The 23,114-nt window shown below is 40.2% G+C and overlaps 1 protein-coding gene across 1 annotated transcript in view; it reads left to right on the forward strand.

Annotated features, from left to right (window-relative positions):
• LOC124601381 (dynein axonemal assembly factor 10) overlaps positions 1-23,114 on the forward strand; it is a 195,175-nt gene that overhangs the window by 47,032 nt on the left and 125,029 nt on the right. The gene's annotated exons all lie outside the window — the stretch shown is intronic.

Below are 23,114 nucleotides of genomic sequence, written 5' to 3' on the forward strand. Positions count from 1 at the left end.
ATGGCTAGAGGATAAATGTAAGGATGTAGAGGCGTATCTCACTAGGGGTAAGATGGATACTGCCTACAGGAAAATTAAAGAGACCTTTGGAGAGAAGAGAACCACTTGTATGAATATCAAGAGCTCAGATGGCAACCCAGTTCTAAGCAAAGAAGGGAAGGCAGAAAGGTGAAAGGAGTATACAGAGGGTCTATACAAGGGCGATGTACTTGAGGACAATATTATGGAAATGGAAGAGGATGTAGATGAAGATGAAACGGGAGATATGATACTGCATGAAGAGTTTGACAGAGCACTGAGTCGAAACAAGGCCCCCGGAGTAGACAACATTCTATTAGAACTACTGACGGCCTTGGGAGAGCCAGTCCTGACAAAACTCTACCATCTGGTGAGCAAGATGTATGAGACAGGCGAAATACCCTCAGACTTCAAGAAGAATATAATAATTCCAATCCCAAAGAAAGCAGGTGTTGACAGATGTGAAAATTGCCGAACTATCAGTTTAATAAGTCACGGCTGCAAAATACTAGCACGAATTCTTTGCAGACGAATAGAAAAACTGGCAGAAGCCGACCTAGGGGAAGATCAGTTTGGATTACGCAGAAATATTGGAACACATGAGGCAATACTGAGCCTACGACTTGTCTTAGAAGCTAGATTAAGGAAAGGCAAACCTACGTTTCTAGCATTTGTAGACTTAGAGAAAGCTTTTGACAATGTTGACTGGAATACTCTCTTTCAAATTCTGAAGGTGGCAGGGGTGAAGTACAGGGAGCGGAAGGCTATTTACAATTTGTATAGAAACCAAATGGCAGTTATAAGAGTTGAGGGGCATGAAAGGGGAGCAGTGGTTGGGTAGGGAGTGAGACAGGGTTGTAGCCTCTCCCCGATGTTATTTAATCTGTATATTGAGCAAGCAGTGAAGGAAACAAAAGAAAAATTCGGAGCACGTATTAAAATCCATGGAGAAGAAATAAAAACTTTGAGGTTCGCCGATGACATTGTAATTCTGTCAGAGACAGCAAAGGACTTGGAAGAGGAGTTGAACGGAATGGTTGGTGTCTTGAAAGGAGGATATAAGATGAACGCCAACAAAAGCAGAACGACGATAATGGAATGTAGTCGAATTAAGTCAGGTGATGCTGAGGGTATTAGATTAGGAAATGAGACACTTAAAGTAGTAAAGGAGTTTTGCTATTTGGGGAGCAAAATAACTGATGATGGTCGAAGTAGAGAGGATATAAAATGTAGACTGGCAATGGCAAGGAAAGCGTTTCTGAAGAAGAGAAATATGTTAACATCGAGTATAGATTTAAGTGTCAGGAAGTCGTTTCTGAAAGTATTTGTATGGAGTGTAGCCATGTATGGAAGTGAAACATGGACAATAAGTAGTTTAGACAAGAAGAGAATAGAAGCTTTGGAAATGTAGTGCTACAGAAGAATGCTGAAGATTAGTTGGGTAGATCACATAACTAATGAGGAGGTGTTGAAGAGGATTGGAGAGAAGAGAAGTTTGTGGCACAACTAAACTAGAAGAAGGGATCGGTTGGTAGGACATGTTCTGAGGCATCAAGGGATCACCAATTTAGTATTGGAGGGCAGCGTGGAGGGGAAAAATTCGTAGAGGGAGACCAAGAGATGAATACACCAAGCAGATTCAGAAGGATGTAGGTTGCAGTAGGTACTGGGAGATGAAGAAGCTTGTACAAGATAGAATAGCATGGAGAGCTGCATCAAACCAGTCTCAGGACTGAAGGCCACAACAACAACAACAACAATTGCTTCAGAAGTTGGACCATTACAGAATATGGGGAATAGCTCACAATTGGTTCACCTCTTACTTTAGCAACAGACAGCAAAAGGTCATTATTCACAATATTGAGAATAGCTGTGATGTGGTGTCTCAGTGGGGTTCTGTGAACTGGGGGGGTGCCACAGGGATCAGTGTGGGGGCCACTCCTGCTCCTTATTTATATAAATGATATACCCTCTAGTATTACTGGTAACTCTAAAATATTCCTGTTTGCTGATGACACTAGCTTGATAGTAAAGGATGTTGTGTGCAGCATTGGCTCAGTTTCAAATAGTGCAGTTAATGACCTAAGTTCATGGCTTGTAGAAATAAACTAATGCTAAATCACAGTTTTTACATTTTCTAACACACAATTCAACAAAACCTGACGTTTTAATTTCACAGAATGGGCATATGATTAGTGAAACTGAACAGTTCAAATTTCTGTGTGTTCAGATAGATAGTAAACTGTTGTGGAAAGACCACATCCAGGATCATGTTCAAAGACTTAATGCTGCTATTTTTACTATTCGAGCGGTATCTGAAGTGAGTAATCATTTGACACGAAAATTAGTCTACTTTGCTTATTTTCATTCACTTATGTTGTATGGTATTATATTTTGGGGTACTCTTCTCATTCTACATGGATATTTTTGGCTCAGAAATGGGCAGTTCAGGCAATAAGTGGTCTAAGTTCACAAACCTCTTGTTGAACCGTGTTCACGAGTCTGGGTATTTTGACATTGGCCTCTCAATATATACATTCCTTACTGTCATTTCTTGTTAACAATATTAGCTTATTCCCAAGAGTAAGCAGCTTTCACTCAGTTAATACTTGGCAGAAACCCAACCTGCATTTGGATCAGACTTCCTTTACTCTTCTGCAGAAAGGTGTGCAGTATAGTGCTGCATCCATTTTCAATAAGTTACCATTCTAATCCATCCTAATTCAAACATCTTAGCAGTAGTCATTGTGCTTTCAAATCAAAACTGAAGAGGCTCACTCCTGTTCTTTTGAGGAGTTCCATGAAAAATGAAGCTGATTCTTGTTGCATTGTTGATTGTGTTTACTTAACTTATGGATTGACTCTTTTCGGGTTCATAAACATTTTATTTTTATCTGTTATTACTTTTATGTTATAATTTCATGTACTGACAGGTTCCATGACCTTGGAGATTTGCTCCTCAATTGGGTCCTGTAGAACTTGACATGTAAATGGAAATGAAGTCCCATGCTTCTTGACAGAGCATAGGGGTATGATGCGGGAGACCCTCACCGCCGTACTAGGCAAAGTCCTAATGGAGGTGGTTTGCCGTTGTCTTCCTCCGACCATAATGGGGATGAATGATGATGAAGAAGATGACACAACACCGAGTCATCTCGGGGAAGGTGAAAAACCCTGACCCCTGCCAGGAATCGAACCTGGGACCCCGTGCTCAGGAAGCAAAAACGCTACCGCGAGACCACAAGCAGCAGACGGAAATGTAAATAAAAAATAAAATAAAACCAAGGTTCACTCTTGACAGTGGGTCAGGAAAGGTTCTCCAAGACCAAAAATGCTCATCTGGTCAGGTCAAATGTCAAAGTCATGCTGATAGTTTTCTTTGACTTTGGAGGATTAGTTCATCATGTACTCATGCTGCAGGGACAAGCTATTAATCAATGGTACTGTCAGGACTTCTTGTGATGCCTGTGAGAAAATGTGAGAAAGAAGGAAACATCCTGAAATGTGACAAGACAATTCATGGCTCTTGCATCATGATAACACACCCATACATTCATCCCTGTTGGTGTGTGATTATTGCACAAAAAACGAAATCCCTGTGCTGCCTCATCCTCTGTACTGTCCAGACCTGGCCCCTGTGGACTTTCTTTGGTTTAAAAATCCCATTGAAAGGATGAAGATTTTCAATAATAGACGAGATAAAAGAAAAATTGCAGATGGTGCTTCACGCGATCCAGCAAGGGGTGTACCAAGACAGCTTCCAGAAGTGGAAATGGCGTTAGGAGTGGTTTATCAGTTGTGGAGGAGAGTATTTCAAAGGAGACCATGCACAGTAAGTAAAAGGCAAACGTAGAAAAATTTTGTAGCCGAAGTTCTGGAAATTTTTGAACAGACCTCTTACGGAGGTGAGGTCGCCAATGTGCACAACAGTGAAATTTGTAATCGTGCTTGTCAGAAATACTCAGCTGCTGTTATTTAATCTTTGCTCATAGGATCCTGCCTAACCATACCCTCAGAAAAAAACAGCAAAAAAATTTTGATGACCAGTATTATATGTGAAAGCTTAGTTTTTCTTGTAGCTATAATGTATGTGTATTAATTTACACCATTAACTTTTCCTATTCATTTGTTTGCACTACTTAACAGTGATGTTGCTGCTGGCTGACTACATCAAGTGTCCTGTGCTCTGAATATCTGCTGTCATTGGCTGGTGAGATCATGTGACATGATCTATGATTGACTGACAAAAGTGTGTCACAATTTTGACTTCATTGTTTTGGAAATCGCAAGCACATTCTTTGTTTGGTGGAATTTGGGTTAATACTTTTGTAACACAAAAATATGCAGTGTAAGTGTTACCATGAGTCAATGATATTTCCAAAGCACGCCGTTTTTTGCTGGATTTTGTTTCTTAAGGTGCTGGGAAATTTTACGCCAGTGCATAAAACCTTCAAAATTCAGAGTGTTACAGATCTGAGAGAAAGTATATTGTCACTTCATACAGAAAAAATGTATTTTCACCGGGGGGTACAGTGCATTTTAACCTGGGAAAAAATATAGTTTCAAGTGATAAAAGGTGTACTTTTAACTGTGAAATCCCGGAAACATTCTGGAATTATTTATTTATTTATTTATTTATTTATTCTTTCTTTGGATATACACCCTGCAGGTGCTTTCAAATCTAGAGCGATGAAAAGATTGATCAAGGAGTCTATGGTACAACACCAGTTTCGACAATGGGGATAATCCACCAATTATCCAGTGTTCATATAGTGAGTCACTGTGTGGACAACAGATAATCTGGAAGGAAGCAGAAAAGATGTTGCAAGATGACATAATTGAAGCTTCTGAGAGTCCTAGGTCTTTTCCGATCCTTGCAAAGAAGAAGGATGGTACGTGGAGTTTCTGTATTGACTATTGACAACTGAACAAAATCTCAAAGAGATATGTTTATCTATTGCCACACATTCATTGCACCCTATACTGCTTGAAAGGAGCAGAGCATTTCTGAACTTAGGACATGCAAATGGACTACTGGCAAATCAAGGTTGACTATAATGACTTCATAACTTCTGGTGGCCTCTGTGAATTGTCCTGTTTAAACTATGTAACACTCCAACTTCCTTCAGATGTATGATGGACAACCTGCTTTGATGTCTTAAATGGATAACTTGTTTTAGCTATCTCAATGAAATTGTCATTTTTTTCAATGAAATTTGAAGAATGTCTAAGCCAAGTAATACCTCTACATCTACATCTACATTGATACTCCGCAAGCCACCCAACAGTGTGTGGCGGAGGGCACTTTACGTGCCACTGTCATTACCTCCCTTTCCTGTTCCAGTCGCGTATGGTTCGCGGGAAGAACGACTGTCTGAAAGCCTCCGTGCGCGCTCTAATCTCTCTAATTTTACATTCGTGATCTCCTCGGGAGGTATAAGTAGGGGGAAGCAATATATTCGATACCTCGTCCAGAAACGCACCCTCTCGAAACCTGGCGAGCAAGCTACACCGCGATGCAGAGTGCCTCTCTTGCAGAGTCTGCCACTTGAGTTTATTAAACATCTCCGTAACGCTATCATGGTTACCAAATAACCCTGTGACGAAACGCGCCGCTCTTCTTTGGATCTTCTCTATCTCCTCCGTCAGACCGATCTGGTACGGATCCCACACTGATGAGCAATACTCAAGTATAGGTCGAACGAGTGTTTTGTAAGCCACCTCCTTTGTTGATGGACTACATTTTCTAAGCACTCTCCCAATGAATCTCAACCTGGTACTCGCCTTACCAAGAATTAATTTTATATGATCATTCCACTTCAAATCGTTCCGCACGCATACTCCCAAATATTTTACAGAAGTAACTGCTACCAGTGTTTGTTCCGCTATCATATAATCATACAATAAAGGATCCTTCTTTCTATGTATTCGCAATACATTACATTTGTCTATGTTAAGGGTCAGTTGCCACTCCCTGCACCAAGTGCCTATCCGCTGCAGATCTTCCTGCATTTCGGTACAATTTTCTAATGCTGCAACTTCTCTGTATACTACAGCATCATCCGCGAAAAGCCGCATGGAACTTCCGACACTATCTACTAAGTCATTTATATATATTGTGAAAAGCAATGATCCCATAACACTCCCCTGTGGCACGCCAGAGGTTACTTTAACGTCTGTAGACGTCTCTCCATTGATAACAACATGCTGTGTTCTGTTTGCTAAAAACTCTTCAATCCAGCCACACAGCTGGTCTGATATTCCGTAGGCTCTTACTTTGTTTATCAGGCGACAGTGTGGAACTGTATGGAACGCCTTCCGGAAGTCAAGAAAAATAGCATCCACCTGGGAGCCTGTATCTAATATTTTCTGGGTCTCATGAACAAATAAGGCGAGTTGGGTCTCACACGATCGCTGTTTCCGGAATCCATGTTGATTCCTACATAGTAGATTCTGGGTTTCCAGAAATGACATGATACGCGAGCAAAAAACATGTTCTAAAATTCTACAAGAGATCGACGTCAGAGATATAGGTCTATAGTTTTGCGCATCTGCTCGACGACCCTTCTTGAAGACTGGGACTATCTGTGCTCTTTTCCAATCATTTGGAACCCTCCGTTCCTCTAGAGACTTGCGGTACACGGCTGTTAGAAGGGGGGCAAGTTCTTTTGCGTACTCTGTGTAGAATCGAATTGGTATCCTGTCAGGTCCAGTGGACTTTCCTCTATTGAGTGATTCCAGTTGCTTTTCTATTCCTTGGACACTTATTTCGATGTCAGCCATTTTTTCGTTTGTGGAGGATTTAGAGAAGGAACTGCAGTGCGGTCTTCCTCTGTGAAACAGCTTTGGAAAAAGGTGTTTAGTATTTCAGCTTTACGCGTGTCATCCTCTGTTTCAATGCCATCATCATCCCGTAGTGTCTGGATATGCTGTTTCGAGCCACTTACTGATTTAACGTAAGACCAGAACTTCCTAGGATTTTCTGTCAAGTCGGTACATAGAATTTTACTTTCGAATTCAATGAACGCTTCACGCATAGCCCTCCTTACGCTAACTTTGACATCGTTTAGCTTCTGTTTGTCTGAGAGGTTTTGGCTGCGTTTAAACTTGGAGTGGAGCTCTCTTTGCTTTCGCAGTAGTTTCCTAACTTTGTTGTTGTACCACGGTGGGTTTTTCCCGTCCCTCACAGTTTTACTCGGCACGTACCTGTCTAAAACGCATTTTACGATTGCCTTGAACTTTTTCCATAAACACTCAACATTGTCAGTGTCGGAACAGAAATTTTCGTTTTGATCTGTTAGGTAGTCTGAAATCTGCCTTCTATTACTCTTGCTAAACAGATAAACCTTCCTCCCTTTTTTTATATTCCTATTAACTTCCATATTCAGGGATGCTGCAACGGCCTTATGATCACTGATTCCCTGTTCTGTACATACAGAGTCGAAAAGTTCGGGTCTGTTTGTTATCAGTAGGTCCAAGATGTTATCTCCACGAGTCGGTTCTCTGTTTAATTGCTCGAGGTAATTTTCGGATAGTGCACTCAGTATAATGTCACTCGATGCTCTGTCCCTACCACCCGTCCTAAACATTTGAATGTCCCAGTCTATATCTGGTAAATTGAAATCTCCACCTAAGACTATAACATGCTGAGAAAATTTGTGTGAAAGGTATTCCAAATTTTCTCTTGTATTCCAAATTTCCGTGTTGAAGTGTGCCCAGCCTGGTCTCTGCATGAAATCCAAAAAGTGCCTCATGATCGACCAAGAAATAAGTATTGTGGGGCACCTAGTGAATGACGCTGGAGTCCATTCCGATCCTGAGGAAAAAAGAGTAGTTACAGATTTTCTGACTTATCGTTACAGTTGTGATGTGAAAAATTTTCTCTGAATACACTCATACTGCCAGTGATTCTGCATGAGGCACATCACTTGCAAGAACTACTGCAGGGAGATCCCAAATTTTCCTGAATGCATCAAGCAGGACACTACTAAGGCTGTATCCAAAACTTATGAGTTTGTTTTTCCTCCTAATCGACATTAGCTTACATTTTTCTACATAAAGAGCCAGCTGCCATTCATCACACCAACTAGAAGTTTTGTCTAGGTCATCTAGTATCAATCTACAGTCACCTATCTTCGACACCTTTCTGTGCATAACAACCTTATCAGTGAACAACTGCAGATTGCTGCCTACACTTTCTGCCAGATCATTTTTGTATATAGAAACTAGCAGTGGTCCTGTCAAACTTCCCTCGTGCTCTCCAATGTTACCCCTGTCTCTGATGAACACTCATTGTTTAGGACAGCACACTGGGTTCTACTACTTAAGAAGTTTTCGAGCCAGTCACATATCTGAGAGCCTATTCCATATGCATGTACCTTTGTTAACAGTCTGCAGTGGGGTGCTATGTCGAATGCTTTTCAGAAATCTAGAAATATGGAATCAACTTGTTGCCTTTCATCCATAGTTCACAGTATATCATGTGAGAAAAGAGCAAGCTGGATTTTACACGAGTGATGCTTTCCAAAACCATGCTGATTCATGGACATGAACTTTTTGGTCTTTAGGAAATTTATTATATTCGAACTCAGAATATGCTCTAGAATTCTGCACGCAACCGATGTAAAGAATATTGGTCTGTAATTTTGCGGGGCTGTTCTTTTACATTTCTTATGTATAGGAGCCACCTATGTTTTTTTTCCAGTTTCTTGGCACTTTGCACTGGTTGAGAGATTCAAGATAAATACAAATTAAGTAAGGGGCCAATGACGTAGAGTACTCTTTGTAAAACCGAATTTGGATTCCATCTGGACCTGGTGACTAATTTGTTCTCAATTGTTTCAGTTGTTTTGGTAAGCCAGGGATGCTTATTACTATGTCATGCATATGGAACTCTGTGCGATGGTCAAATTATGGTATGTTTGTACGATTCTCCTGCATGAAGGATTTCTTAAACGTGGTATTTAAAACTTCAGCCTTCCTTTTGAAATCTTCTACTGCCAAATCAGACTGGTCAATGAGTGACTGAATGGAAACCTTAGACCTGCTTAGCGATACTGCATAGGACTAGAATTTTTACAGGTTCTCCATCAGGTATTTAGCCAAGGTGTGACAGCAGTAGCTGTTGTATGCATCGTGCATAAATCTTTCCACAGATGCTACTTCTGAGGTACTTCATTTCATATTCCAGTAACCTACTTGCATCTTTTCTTCACTACACTCATTTCAGATGCATAGGTCAGTATTGGGATGTAGCAACTTTTTTATATTAGTTCTTTGCTTTTTTGTGGGATGTCTTTGTTCCAAAACAGGCACCTAACACTTTGCAAGAATGCTTTTGCCTTTTTGCCACATTCATTTATCTCTTTCTCATTTCCTCCATTTTGCTCTAACAGACTTCCCAAGTACTTCCCACTTTCCACCTTGTTCAGTTGCTCACCTACAACCCTTATTCTGCTAGTTGGTATATCTTTCTTTGTAGTTATAACCAGGCTGTCACATTTGTTACATTAAATTTCATTCCATAATGCCTCACTGTTTCTTCCCAAGTATTCAACAGTTCCTGGATCTCCTCCTTCCTGTCTCCTCAGATCATCAAGTCATCTGTGAACACCGTTGTTTTCATCTCCCGTTGCTTTCATCTTGTCTTATCCAGTTTTTTCTGCTACCTTAGTCATTATCTCATCCGAGACCGCTATGAAGAGGAGAGGTGACAAGATACTGCCCTGTTTCATACCACTTGTTCACTGGAACCAATGTGTCTTTTCATTTCCCATATTCACACAAGTCAGACTTTCACAGTACATTTCCTTCCACTCTGCTTTTTGTCTCTTTTTCTACTCCTTTACTAGTGCTTCCCAGATCTTTCTTCTACGGATGCTGTTAAAATGCCTTTTCTGTATTCAGAAAGGCCATCACAAGGTCTTCCCCAAATGCATAGTTGTGCTCCTGGAGTTGCCTCACTGCAAATACGAAGTCGACAGTTGACCTCCCAGGCCTGAAGCCTTGATGTTCCTCTCTCAGTTTGTTCTTAATCCTTGTTCAGATTCTCCTTTCCAGAATCTTTTATATACCTTGGCACAGTGTGGTATCAGTGTGACTCCACTATAGTTTCTACAATCTTTCCCAGCCCCCTTTCTTGATAATAGGGACAACTGGTCCCCCCCCCCCCCCTTCTTCTGGAGTTTTCTTCTCATTCCACACTGTCCTCAACATACGATTCAGCCACTGTTTCTCAACCTCCACTTCATCATGTCCACTGCCAGTTCCATTTCTTTCCATGTCAGGTCCTGTGCTACCCTCCCCACCCCCCACCCCCTTCCCCCAGAGTTTACTTCTACCTCCTTTACCCTATTATTATCCTTGTCTCCAAGTCCATTTGGATTTAGCAGGTGCTGAAAGTATTTCTTCCACACTGTCTTCAGCATCTGTTTATTATTAACCTCTTTCCCATTTTTATCCATCATTGTTGCATCCTCTCTCAAACCTCTCATCTTACTTTTGACCATTCTGATAGTACTTTCTTACTTCCTCTACTATCTTCCTCCATTATCTTGGTCTGTTCTTCCATATACTTTTTTTCTCTCCTGAGCCACTGTCTTATTTGCCTCTTTCTTCTTCTTCTTCTTTTTTTTTTACACCCCTCTCTTGAAAATTTGACCCTTTCTTGGAAGCACAGGTTGATGGCCATAGTCTTCCTTTCCACTACCTCTTTGACTTTTTCATTCCCACATGGTGCCTTCTTACACCATTTTCTGCCACTTTTCCTACCACATACAGCAACTGCAGTTTCTGCCATTGCACTTTTAATTTGTCCCCAGTCCTCTTCTCCTGTTTTTCGTTCATCCTTTCGTAACCTTTCCCTTATAATCTCCTGGAATTCTTCTTCCTTCACTTCTTTTTCCTTCACTTTTCACACTCCAATTCTCCTTTTCTGGTTCTCCATCTTTTTCTATTTTTCATGATACTCGTGCTCATCTCCAATAAGTGATCACTATCCAATGCTACAGATGGTAGCACCTGTGTAACTGTAATGATACTCTTCATTTTCCAGCCTTAGAGCATGTAATATACCAAAGATTTCTGCACTAGATTCCTGTTGTACAACATTTCTTTGTGGCTCTCTTTCTCCTGAAACCAGATGTTACCTATCACTAAATCATTTCTCTTGCAGAATTCAAGCAATTTCTTTCCTTCTTCATTTCTACTTTCTCATCTTTCTGCATCCATTACGTTTTCATACCCTTGTCTTTCACTCACTCCTCACAAACTGACACTAGTATCAGAGATACAACAATATGGGAAGTGTGAGTCTGCCTTGATGTGAAACACTTTTTGTTATTAATACAAGCGCATTCCCTTTGTCTGCTTTGGTGGTGAGAGCATTATGTTGTTTTAGTTTTTTATGTATATTGTTTGTGGTTTTCTCAGCTGATTTTCTTTGTGTGTTTGTATTTATAGATGGTTTGTTCTTCCTGATTAATTGTTTCATATCCTCTGTCACTAGTTCTCTTGTCAGGTTTGGGTTGATGCCTGTTGTGTTAGTTTTTTCATGTTGCCGTATGATGTATTCAGTCTTCGTAACAAGTTTTTCTATGGTCTTATTTGTTACTTGGGTGTTCAAATTGTATTTGGGACCTTTTCAAGTAGTTGCTGTTCTTGTTTTGTGAGTGTTAAGTCAGTAAAATTAATCAAGTGTTCTAAATCAAGCAAATGTGAACATCAAGTATAACAAAATCTGCTTAGCCAACATCATTCCTAATTACATTAAAATTAATGTAAATGACATGACAAGTTGCAGCACAGCAGGCTAAGCAAACAGTTAAACATAAATTAAATAAACCCATGAACAAAAACAGCTCTGAAACTGACACACTCATACAACATACATCCCATGAACACTTGATTAATTTTACTGACATAACGCTCACAAAACAGTGGCTACTTGAGAGTGGCACCAAACACAATTTGAACACCCACATAACACATCAGACTATAGAAAATCTTATTACTGAGACTGAATATATCGTAGGGCAACATGAAAAAACTAACACAGCAGACTTCAACCCAGGCCTAGCAAGAGAACTAGTTACAGAGGAAATGTAACAAATCACCAGAAAGAACAAACTACACATAATCGCAGGTACAAAAACATCAGATGAGAAAACCATAAACAATATGCACAAAAAACTAAACCAACATAATGCACTCATCATCAAGGTGTATAAAGGGAATGCTCTAGTCTTAATAACAGATGCAGAATACATTGAGAAAACAGAAAAATTTGTGGAAGAGAATAAAATAAGCAACCTAACCAGTGACCCAACAGAAAGATATGAAAAGAACCTAAGGACTCTGTTAAAAATCATCACGCACACACACACACACACACACACACACACACAGAACCAGACAAAAACAATGACACAAAAGAACCCTAAAACTCCACTCTTAACAAACCTGCCAAAGGTCCATAAACATCTCATCCCAGTCAGGCCAGTGGTGGAATTCAGAAAAGCCCCATCTTAGTTGCTAGGGAGACACATGCATACATTCCTACAGAAAATATACAAATACACAAGCAACAGAAGCCTAATAGAGAAAATTAAGAATATCAACATCTCCCCAATAGCAAAAACTGGTAACTTTTGACATTACATACCCACAAAATAACTATAAGTAATATAGAACAACAGCTAAATTGCAAGAAATTCGCAGACATACAAATTAATAAAATCTCATCCATTCTGAGGCTTATCACAGAACAAAACTACTTCACTTTCAACAACACCTTCTATTTACAACAATTGGGGCTACCCATGGAGTCCCTCGTTAGTGGAACCTTAGCCAACATTTTCTCGGATCGTATAGAGAACACAATATTCAACAACATTGTAAAACAAGAGGGGTACAAAATAATCTACTGGTACCAGTATGTGGATAGCATAATCTGTTTTTTTAGATGAAACACAAAATACAATAGAAGAGCCACACAGCAAGATCAACACAGTAAACCCACAAATCCACTTCACAAAGGAAACAGAAAAACATAAGAAACTAAATTTCATGGATCTTACAGTCACAAGGAACAACCACCAACATGAATTTTCCATCTACAGAAAACTCACATCCACAAGCACTGTTATCCATAGCTCATCCAAACACCCAATAGTGCATAAATATGCCAGTTTCACACACAGGCTCCACAGAATATACAGAACACCCCTCAAACCAGAAAATTACACACAGGAACTAAATATAATCAAACAAATTGCTGTTGAAAAGGACTACAAAACCGACATCAGAAACAAGTTCAACAACAAGGTGAAAATGAACACAAAAATAGCGTCCGCCCACTCAAGACCACAACTGAAGGAACTGAAAACCTAGGTTCAAATGTACAGACAACACAACAGACCACACCACATCAAGAGAAAGGGACAGAGGGAACACATTAACATACAATAATAAAATATCACATAGAATTGGAAACATCTTGAAAAAGCAAGGGATCCCAATAACATTCAGAAGAAACAACACAGTACTAAAATGGCTAAGACCAGACAAAAGAACCTCAGACAAATTCAGCAATGCTGGAATATACCAGCTCACATGTAACTCCTGTCAGGCCAAATACTTACGACAAACAAACAGAAATTTCTGAACGAGGTACACAGAGCACATGAGAGCTCCAAAGAATGACAGCACACATTCAACTTTCGCAGAACTCCTGATGAATAAAAACCATAACCTTACTAATATTGAAAGTGATCCACACATCCTTAAGCACAACAACAGTTTATACCAACAACTAACAATACAAGAAAATTACTACATGCAAAAGGCTGTAGTCAAAGGGAAAAACATAATAAAGGAAACAACACTTTCGAACAATACGTGCTTTACTGCTCTGAGAGAACAGACCCACATCACATAACAGAAAGAAGACACACACAAAAGAACCCTCCCCCATCACACACAGACACATAAATAAGGAACAGAAGTCATCCGTACTCTTGCTGCAGTTTCCATAGTCTTCTCAGGACTTGCGATACATTCCTCAGAACATGTGGGAACAGCAAGATGGCGTAATGTTTTGGATCATAATCAAGCATGAAAGTTTTGTTTTCTTTGTATAAAATTAGCTGCAAGCTGTCCAACAAATGTGAGTGCATGAAAAACTGAGTAACAGCTGGGTACACACCAAAACTCTATCCACAACACTACCACACTCCCAATAATGGTGACATACTACATAAGTACACATTTTAGTATTTGTTTACTAACAGCCACTCACACAGTTGCAGATGACATAATGTAAACTGAGAAAAATGACAACAGAAAAGGCACAGAAAATATGCCGAAAACAGCGATAACAGTTCTTAAAACCATGCTGTAACGTACAATAAATAAGGTAGCATGAAAGTCTCCACAGAAAACAATATTTAAAAAACAAACAGTACAAATGTAATAATGTGTTACAGTGTTTTATGGCTTTACTATTTTCTGCATGTCTTATATTTAAAGGACCCACTAACGATGGTGATATTTGTTGCTGAAACTAGTTTGGGAAATAAACAAGTAAATAAATAACAGTAAAGTATCAGAGATAATTTCATATCGTGGCATCACTCAGAGAACAGGGCTGATGCTAGGTGTTTTGCTGGCCTAGACGAGAATTGATAAATGATTTCCTCTCCTTTTTACTACCATTGGTCTCCCCTATTACCCCCACCGCTCACTCCCCACCCTCTTCTCCACCTCTAACAACATTCAGTGGCACAACAATGCAAATCTCCTATTCCCATTAAATTAGGGTGTCCAGATATCCTCATTTTCAGGGGTCAGTCCTCAGTTTTCATGCTTTGTCTATAGTTCCTTTAAAACTGATTCAAGACAACAAATCACCTCAGTTTCTCATTTTTTGTCCCCAGTTTTTGAAATTTCCCAAAACAATTGAAATAGGTAGACTCTGTTGAACATTTTAAATTAGACCTCAACTAAATAAACCAGTGCAACGAAATTTGACATCAGTTTCTTACGTTATTAAATTCCAAGATAATTGATTAATATAAGTATGGAACTATTTTCTGATGCAAGTGAATTTTTCCTGAAATTTAGGCATTACGCTGTACTGATGGGATCTGTTTTACCTGAAATATTTTTAGAATTATGAATAAATCTCATCTTTTTCTACATACATTTTTGTCAAAGTAGGAATAGACCTATTAAGTAAATGTTTTGTATGCTTTTGAAAACAATTCGGTGTTTTAATTGTTCTTCTTTTTCATTTTTTCCTCCAGATCTGCTCAATTTTTTCACTGTTTGATTTGAAATTAATTTTTTCTGCTGTTTGTCATCACTAACATTTTACCGTACTAGGTGTCTGCCTAGTCTTGCCCAATGGTAGAAACAACCATCAGAGGATGACAACTGCTGCCTACCATCTGCTGCTGAAGGGCTTCACACAACACTTCAGTAAGACATTGGCAGATATGCTCTTGATGTATATTGATGTCAAACAGAGATACTGGGATAAAATACTGTGTGTCATAACATTTATGTACAACACAGTGAAGCAAGGTACAACAATCTTCATACCATTCTTTCTGCTCCAGTCAAGAGGCCAAAACAACAATGGATACACTTTTCCCATTTCAACCAGACAATACTTAGGATGACTATTTGAAGCATCTCATCGCCAGGATTGAAGAAGCAAGAGAGCTGGCTCACATATGGAGTGTGGATGTCCAGGAGAGAGACCGAGACCACTATAATGCCAAGCACCGGCCATTGAGACAAAGCCCAATAGACTTGCTTTTGACTTTCAAACCTGTGTGGCTAGTGAAACTATCAGAATAGTTACTAAGGCACTACTTTGGGCTGTATGGTATCCTTCATTGCTTGTCAGATGTCTGAAGTTGAGGATTACAACCCTACATCAAGATTAAAGTGCAGAGACATTGTCCATGTATTCCATATGAAGCATTGCTACAGGCCAGAGACACATATTGTCAATGGGGGTCAAGGAAACTAAAGACCCACTCATTGATTGCAAAACCTGGATGGGATGGCCTGCCTTCAATGCTCATCATAGTGAGGACAATATAATAACATGACCAGAGCGTAAGGACCTGCCAGTGCCAGGACATGGAGGTCCATTGACAAGCTCTAGGTCCAGGATGCTGTAGTTGGATCCAGTGAGACCTTCTGAAAAAGTGGGTTGCTGTTTCTTCAGGAGAGGGAGCAATACCGAGGCAGTGTAGCATACTGGTTGGCATCACTGGATGGCGTATTGCGAGTCCCCGGTTCAAACCCCATCACCAGCAGTTATTTGTTTTATAGTATTTGTCATTGTTCTTTAAATGTCTTATGTTTGTAATGTTTTTATATGCTGGAATAGTCTATGTGTGTGTAAATAGGAGCATTTTGGAATATTCATTGGCAGTATAAGTAGTGGCACTCTGTGCCCTGGAGTTCAGTTCTGTTCTGGCTGTACATCGGTGTTTGTAATAAACCTGCTCTCAGTTCCAAGTATTGTACTTCACTGACAATGCTGCTTTTGGATTTGGACTTGATTGTGGTTACACCATGACAATATCTGACCCTGTAATTGCTTTGTCACTGTGCTTTACCTTAGCTTTTTTAATCACTTTCTTATTAATTTTCTTGTATCCTTTACCATATTCTGTGAAACATTGATCCTTTTTGTCTTTTTTGAGCTGATTGAGATGTTTTGGCATGATCATCAAGTGATATCCACTGGCTGTTGTTTCTTGGTATTACAGTGATATTTATGAGATTTTTTGCAATACACATTTTAAATAAGGACATGAAAGTATTAGAAAATACAATGAATGATTCATCAGTTGTTGGTTTTTAAAATACTGTTTTTCCCAATAAGGACATTATATACAAGGTGTGTTCAAAAAGTCATGAAATATATTTTTTTGCTGTTCCACGATTGGTCGCAGTGTGCTCAGTCCAGTTGGGTTAGGTGTGGGGACCTCCAGCTCTACAGTGCACCAAAGCATCAGCGCCTTTGCGTAAGTGCACTTCTGTTTTGCATCTTTGTCATGACATGCGATGGTTGATTCAGTCGAACAACATTCACCGATCAAGTTTTGTACAAAGTTTGATAAAAAGCCTTTCGAGACTTACACAATGTTAAAGCAAGCCTACAGGAAGTCTACAATTAGGTACATGCAAGTTACAGTGTGGTTGAAGAAATTTGAGGATGGCGAGGAAGGGGTGAACGGTGACCCTCACTCTGGAAGGCCATCGGCAAGCAGAAACGAAGACAATTTGAATCATGGTCTTGAATTGTTAAATTCTAACCGCCAATCGAGTGTTCGGGTTTTAGCTGACACTCTGAGTAGTCTAGAAAGTCCTGTGTTCAACATTGTTATGGAGGAGTTGCACATGAGAAAGGTGTGCACCAAGCTGGTGCCAAAGGCCAATCAAGTGTCAATTGTGACTGAACTGTTGGAACGCACGGCCACAGAACAGGATTAATTGGACAGTATTATTACTGGTGAAAAGACATTGACTGTTGCGTACAACTCGGAAATGAAGCACCAAATTCAGAATGGTACACTTTAGAATCTCTAAAAACCAAGAGGGTGAGGATGAGCAAATCTGAGGTGAAAACAATGCTGATTGGCTTCTTCAGCAGCAGTTGTGTGGTTCATGAAGAGTTTGTATCCCAAAGACAGACATTAATGCACTTTACTACGTAAATATCGTGGAAAAGGGTCCTCCAAGTGCGAAAAGACGCTGCTGTTACTTGGCTGCTTCATCACAACAACGTGCCCAGCCACACATCTCTGTGTGTCTGCGAGCATCTGGCCCAGCACAGCTTGGCTTAGTCGCTGCAGCTGCCCTACAGTCCTGATCTCTCTCTGCCGAACTTCTTCCTGTTCCCCAAGATCGAAACTGTGTGCAAAGGACACCATTTTGAGAGAACTGAGGACATCCAAAAGACTGTGACAATGCTCTTAAATGAGGCTCCAGTCAAGACCTTCCAGGGGGCGTACCAGTCATGGGTGAAGTGCTGAAATATACATATATACAAACATACACATGAAATTCAAGCTTTCGCAACAAACTGTTGCCTCATCAGGAAAGAGGGAAGGAGAGGGAAAGACGAAAGGATGTGGGTTTTAAGGGAGAGGGTAAGGAGTCATTCCAATCCCGGGAGCGGAAAGGCTTACCTTAGGGGGAAAAAGGGGTATACACTTGCGCGCGCGCGCACACACACACACACACACACACACACACACACACACACACACACACACATCCATCCGCACATACACAGATACAAGCACAAAATATATATATATATATATATATATATATATATATATATATATATATATATATCTGTGTGTGTGTGTGTGTGTGTGTGTGTGTTGAGACCAAGATGCTGCTGTGCATATACATTATTACAATTGGCCTGTTTCAGAGTGATTACCATCTTCAGGTTATCTGTGAAAAGTACATTGTTATTAGAATTATGCATTGCTGTTTGTATCAGATGGTACTGATATCAATATGACATTGATGTCTCAATTGCTGTCACACTACTGTATAAGTTTGCTCATTTAATATTGGTGGAGCAATGGTAGGTGTTAAACTTTTGCTGAAGTCGAATTATGAAAGTTTATTTCATAATGACATTACTTGACAGCTGTATTGGCAGTTGAGTTAGCAATGCTATATGATTAATTGTTAATTGTCAACACAGCTGTCAAGTGACGTCATTATGAAATAAACTTTCATAATTGGACAACTTCACAAATGACTGCTTCAGCAAAAGTTTGATGCCTACTATAGCTCCACCAACATAAAAGGCAAAGGAGCAAACTTGTAGAGCAGTGTGACAGTAACTGAGACATCAATGTGATATGGATATCAAGACCACCTGATGTACATAGCAAACCATAATTTAATAATACGTTAAATTATCTACTTCAAAATTTGAAATATTATATCAAACTGTGTACTTTCCACAGATAACCTGAAGGTGTTAATCATGAAAAAATAGGCCTATTGTAATAAAAGCTATAACTGAACACAGCAGCATCTTGGGCTCACAGTCTAGCACACACACATCAAAAAACGTTTTGCGTCATCCCGGTTCCCAGAACTCGTGAAGATAGATGTTGGCTCTGGATATTGTACCACAGACACAATCCCTTTGACTGTTCAGAGATGTCACTAAACCTGCCCAAAGATGTAAACAACCATCCATGAGCAGCACCTATTAGACGGAGGGGGTCCAACAGCCGATCAGTAGCAGTCATTCCACCAGGAAGGAGGTACGCGGCTCATGTTGTCTGCAGTTCAACCATACCTAGATGGTCAATACTGTGGTTTGATAGTGTCCTCATTGTTACTTTGTGCCAGGAAGGGCTCTCAACAAGGGAAGTGTCCAGGCATCTCAGAGTGAACCAAAGCTATGTTGTTCAGACATGGAGGAGAGACAGGAACTGCCTATGACATGTCTCGCTCAGGCCGCCCAAGGGCTACTACTGCAGTGGATGACTGCTACCTACGGATTACAGCACAGCACCGTGTTGAATAATGCTTTTTGTGCAGCCACGGGACATCATGTTATGACTCAAACTGTGTGCAATAGGCTGCATGATGCACAACTTCACTCCAGACGTCCATGACGAGTTCCATCTTTGCGACTAGGTCACCATGCAGCGAGGTACAGATGGGCCCAACAACAGGCCGAATGGACCGCTCAGGATTGGCATCACGTTCTCTTCACCGATGAGTGTCGCATATGCCTTCAACCGGACAATCGTCAGAGACGTGTTTGGAGGCAATCCGAAGGGGCTGAACACCTTAGACTCACTGTCCAGCGAGTGCAGCAAGGTGGAGGTTCCCTGCTGTTTTGGAGTGCCATTATGTGGGGCTGACGCAGGCCGCTGGTGGTCATGGAAGGTGCCGTAACGGGTGTATGATACGTGAATGCCATCCTCCGACCAATAGTGCAACCATTCCGGCAGCATATTGGTGAGGCATTCGTCGTTATGGACAACAATTTGTGTCCCCGTCGTGCACATCTTGTGAATGACTTCCTTCAGGATAACGACATCACTCGACTTGAGTGGCCAGCAGTTCTCCAGACATGAACCCTATCAAACATACATGGAATAGATGGAAAAGGGCTGTTTATAGATGACATGAACCACCAACCACTCTGAGGGATCTACGTGGAATCGCCATTGAGGAGTGGGACAATCTGGACCAACAGTGCCTTGATGAACTTGTGGATAGTATGCCATGGCAAATATAGGCAGGCAGCAATGCAAGAGGACATGCTACTGGGTATTAGAAGTACCGGTGTGTGCAGCAAAGTGGACCATCACCATGAAGGTCTGACTGTATGGTGGTACAACATGCAGTGTGTGGTTTTCAAGAGCAATAAAAAGGGCAGAAATGATGTTTATGTTGATCTCTATTCCAATTTTCTGTACAGGTTCTGGAACTCTCGGAACCAAGGTGATGCAAAACATTTTTTGATGTGTGTAAAATGTCGTTATATGACACATATGATGCAGTGGGCCCAGATGAGTAAAAACTTTTTTCCAAGTCTCATTTGCTAAAGTTTGAATGAAAATATTAACATTTTCATTTTAGAAGTACCTTTTATATTCCCACTTATTTTTTACTGTCTTGTGTATAGTGGAACATATGTGTGTTACTTGTGTGTTGTGACCTGACAGACATAATTTGGCATATAGAGCCTCAATAAAACATTTTCGATATTTGTGGAGATATTGTCTAATGGGAGAAATGATAATTCTGTTATTCTAATGAGGTCTGAAAATGCATCTAATAAGGTGGAAACTATTTAGGATATCCAAATGCTGCTGATTTCTTCCCTTTCAGTTGACAGATTAATATTAAAATCACCGCATAGTAAAAATTTTGGTTAGTTAGTGTAAAAAAAAGTTATCTCAACTTGTTTTTTAAATGTATATTTAGTGTCCAATGGTGATCTGTGTATTGCTAAGAAAATTAGTTTTTTATTCTTAGTTTCAGTTTTTATCTCTGTGGTGTATGATTCAAAATGTTTTTCAGTATTTAGCTGGTCCTCTTCTGTTTTTGATTCAAGCAGCCATACTGCAGTATAAATTCATTTCCACCATTTTTAAAAATATTAGACAGTTATGAGGTGTTAATTTAAAATTAAGTGATTATCCTTGCACAAGTTTTCAGATAAATAAGTCCAAGAAATATGAGCAAAATTGCTTCATTGGTTCACAGGGATCGCGTCGGATAATGTTGTGGAAGTTGCACAATATTTGAACGAGGCAGCTGCTAGTCATCTTCAGGTGCTTACTGCTTGCTGCAGTGGTTCACAAATATACACACTGGGTCGCTATAAAAGCACAGGCACCAAGGGGTGAGGCTATGACATTATCATAGACGTGCTCTAAGATTCATCTGTGATGGCATTAGAGCCCCACCCCTTGGTGCCTGTGCTTTTCTAGTGAGCCAGCATATACAGGGTGATTATAATTAAAGTTAAACTTTCAAACTGCCTTCGAAATAACACCACTGGTCAGAATGACGTCAAATTTCAACGGAATATTATTGGAGAAGGGGGAAAATGTATGGCAGAAGAGAAATAAATAGTTACAAAATGTAGCAATAGATGGCACTGTAAGCATCACAATTTAATAGTGGTCAACTACAAATGACAAATGAATAATACAACAATGCCTAAGGTGTATGCTTGATGTTAAACAAACTGTACTACTCAGTGTGCATGGGTGTACAGGTGTGATACTGTTACGTAAGCCCATCCACCATGGCAAGGTCATATCACATCGGATGGGAAAAATCGGTTTTTAATTTTCCTGAGGCCAAAAACCATATCAAAAGCATCAATCACACCAGTTTGTAGTTGTCCTGAAGCCAAAGACTGCATAAAAAGCATCAATCACATCTGTTTTTAATTGTCCTGAGGTAAAAAACCACATAAAAAGTATAAATCAAAATAAAATTGGATTATTAGTTTTTGTGTGACCGGCACAAAACATGTTCAATCTGCTACCCACTGTTTTCTGCAACAAGTTGAAATCGAGAAACAGCATGTTCCACAACTGATTGAAGTGTTTCTGGGGTCCCATTCAGAATGTGTTGCGCAATGCATGCCGTCAATGCATCTAAGTTTGCAATCAGAACACTGAACACAACATCTTTCAGAAAGCCCCACAGCCAAAAGTCACGCAGATTAAGATCAGGTGACTGAGATGGCCAGGCTGTAGGGAAATGGTGGCTGATAATTCTAGCATTTCCGAAATGGTGCTTCAGCAGCTGCTTAATTTGATTTGCAATGTGTGGAGGTGCGCCATCCAGCATAAAAAGATCCAGTCCACACATCCAAGCTGTTGGAGAGCATGAATGCCATGGTTGCGCAAAAGACACTCCTAGTGTTTACCAGTGACCGTACAGGAAATGGGACGGGAAGCACCTGTCTCTTCAAAACAATATGGCCCTATGATAAATGATGCTGTAAACCCGCACCACACAGTGACCTTTTCAGGATGAAGTGGTACTGCTTGATTTGCGTGTGAATTTTCTGTTGCCCATACTCGACAATTCTGTGTATTGACATATCCTGTCAGATGGAAGATGGCTTCGTCTGTCCGCAAAATCTTCTACGGCCAATCATTGTCCACTTCCTTGGAGCAAGAAATTGTAAAGCAAAAGTCTCTCTTGCTGGCAGGTCAACAGGAAGCAACTCATGCATGTGGGAGATTTTGAATGGATAGCAAAGAAGGGTATTTTGTAGGATTTTACACACTGTGCTCAAGGGTATGTCCAGTGTTCGGGCAATTGTCTGTGCTCTTCATGTTTGCGCACCACTACTCATCTCCTCCTGCATTGCTGTGGTCACTGCTTCCACTGACGTCGAATCAATTTGTTTCCTCCCTCTACCAGGTAGCACACCATAAGAACCCGTCTTTTCAAATTTCCAAATCGTTTTCTCCAGACCCATGGCAATCATCGGGACAATGCCTTTTTTCAAACCCTTCAGTGTCCGCAACTTCTGCAGAGCAACGTGTGCA

Source organism: Schistocerca americana, chromosome 1 (assembly GCF_021461395.2).
Source record: "Schistocerca americana isolate TAMUIC-IGC-003095 chromosome 1, iqSchAmer2.1, whole genome shotgun sequence".
NCBI classification, from domain to species: domain Eukaryota; kingdom Metazoa; phylum Arthropoda; class Insecta; order Orthoptera; family Acrididae; genus Schistocerca; species Schistocerca americana.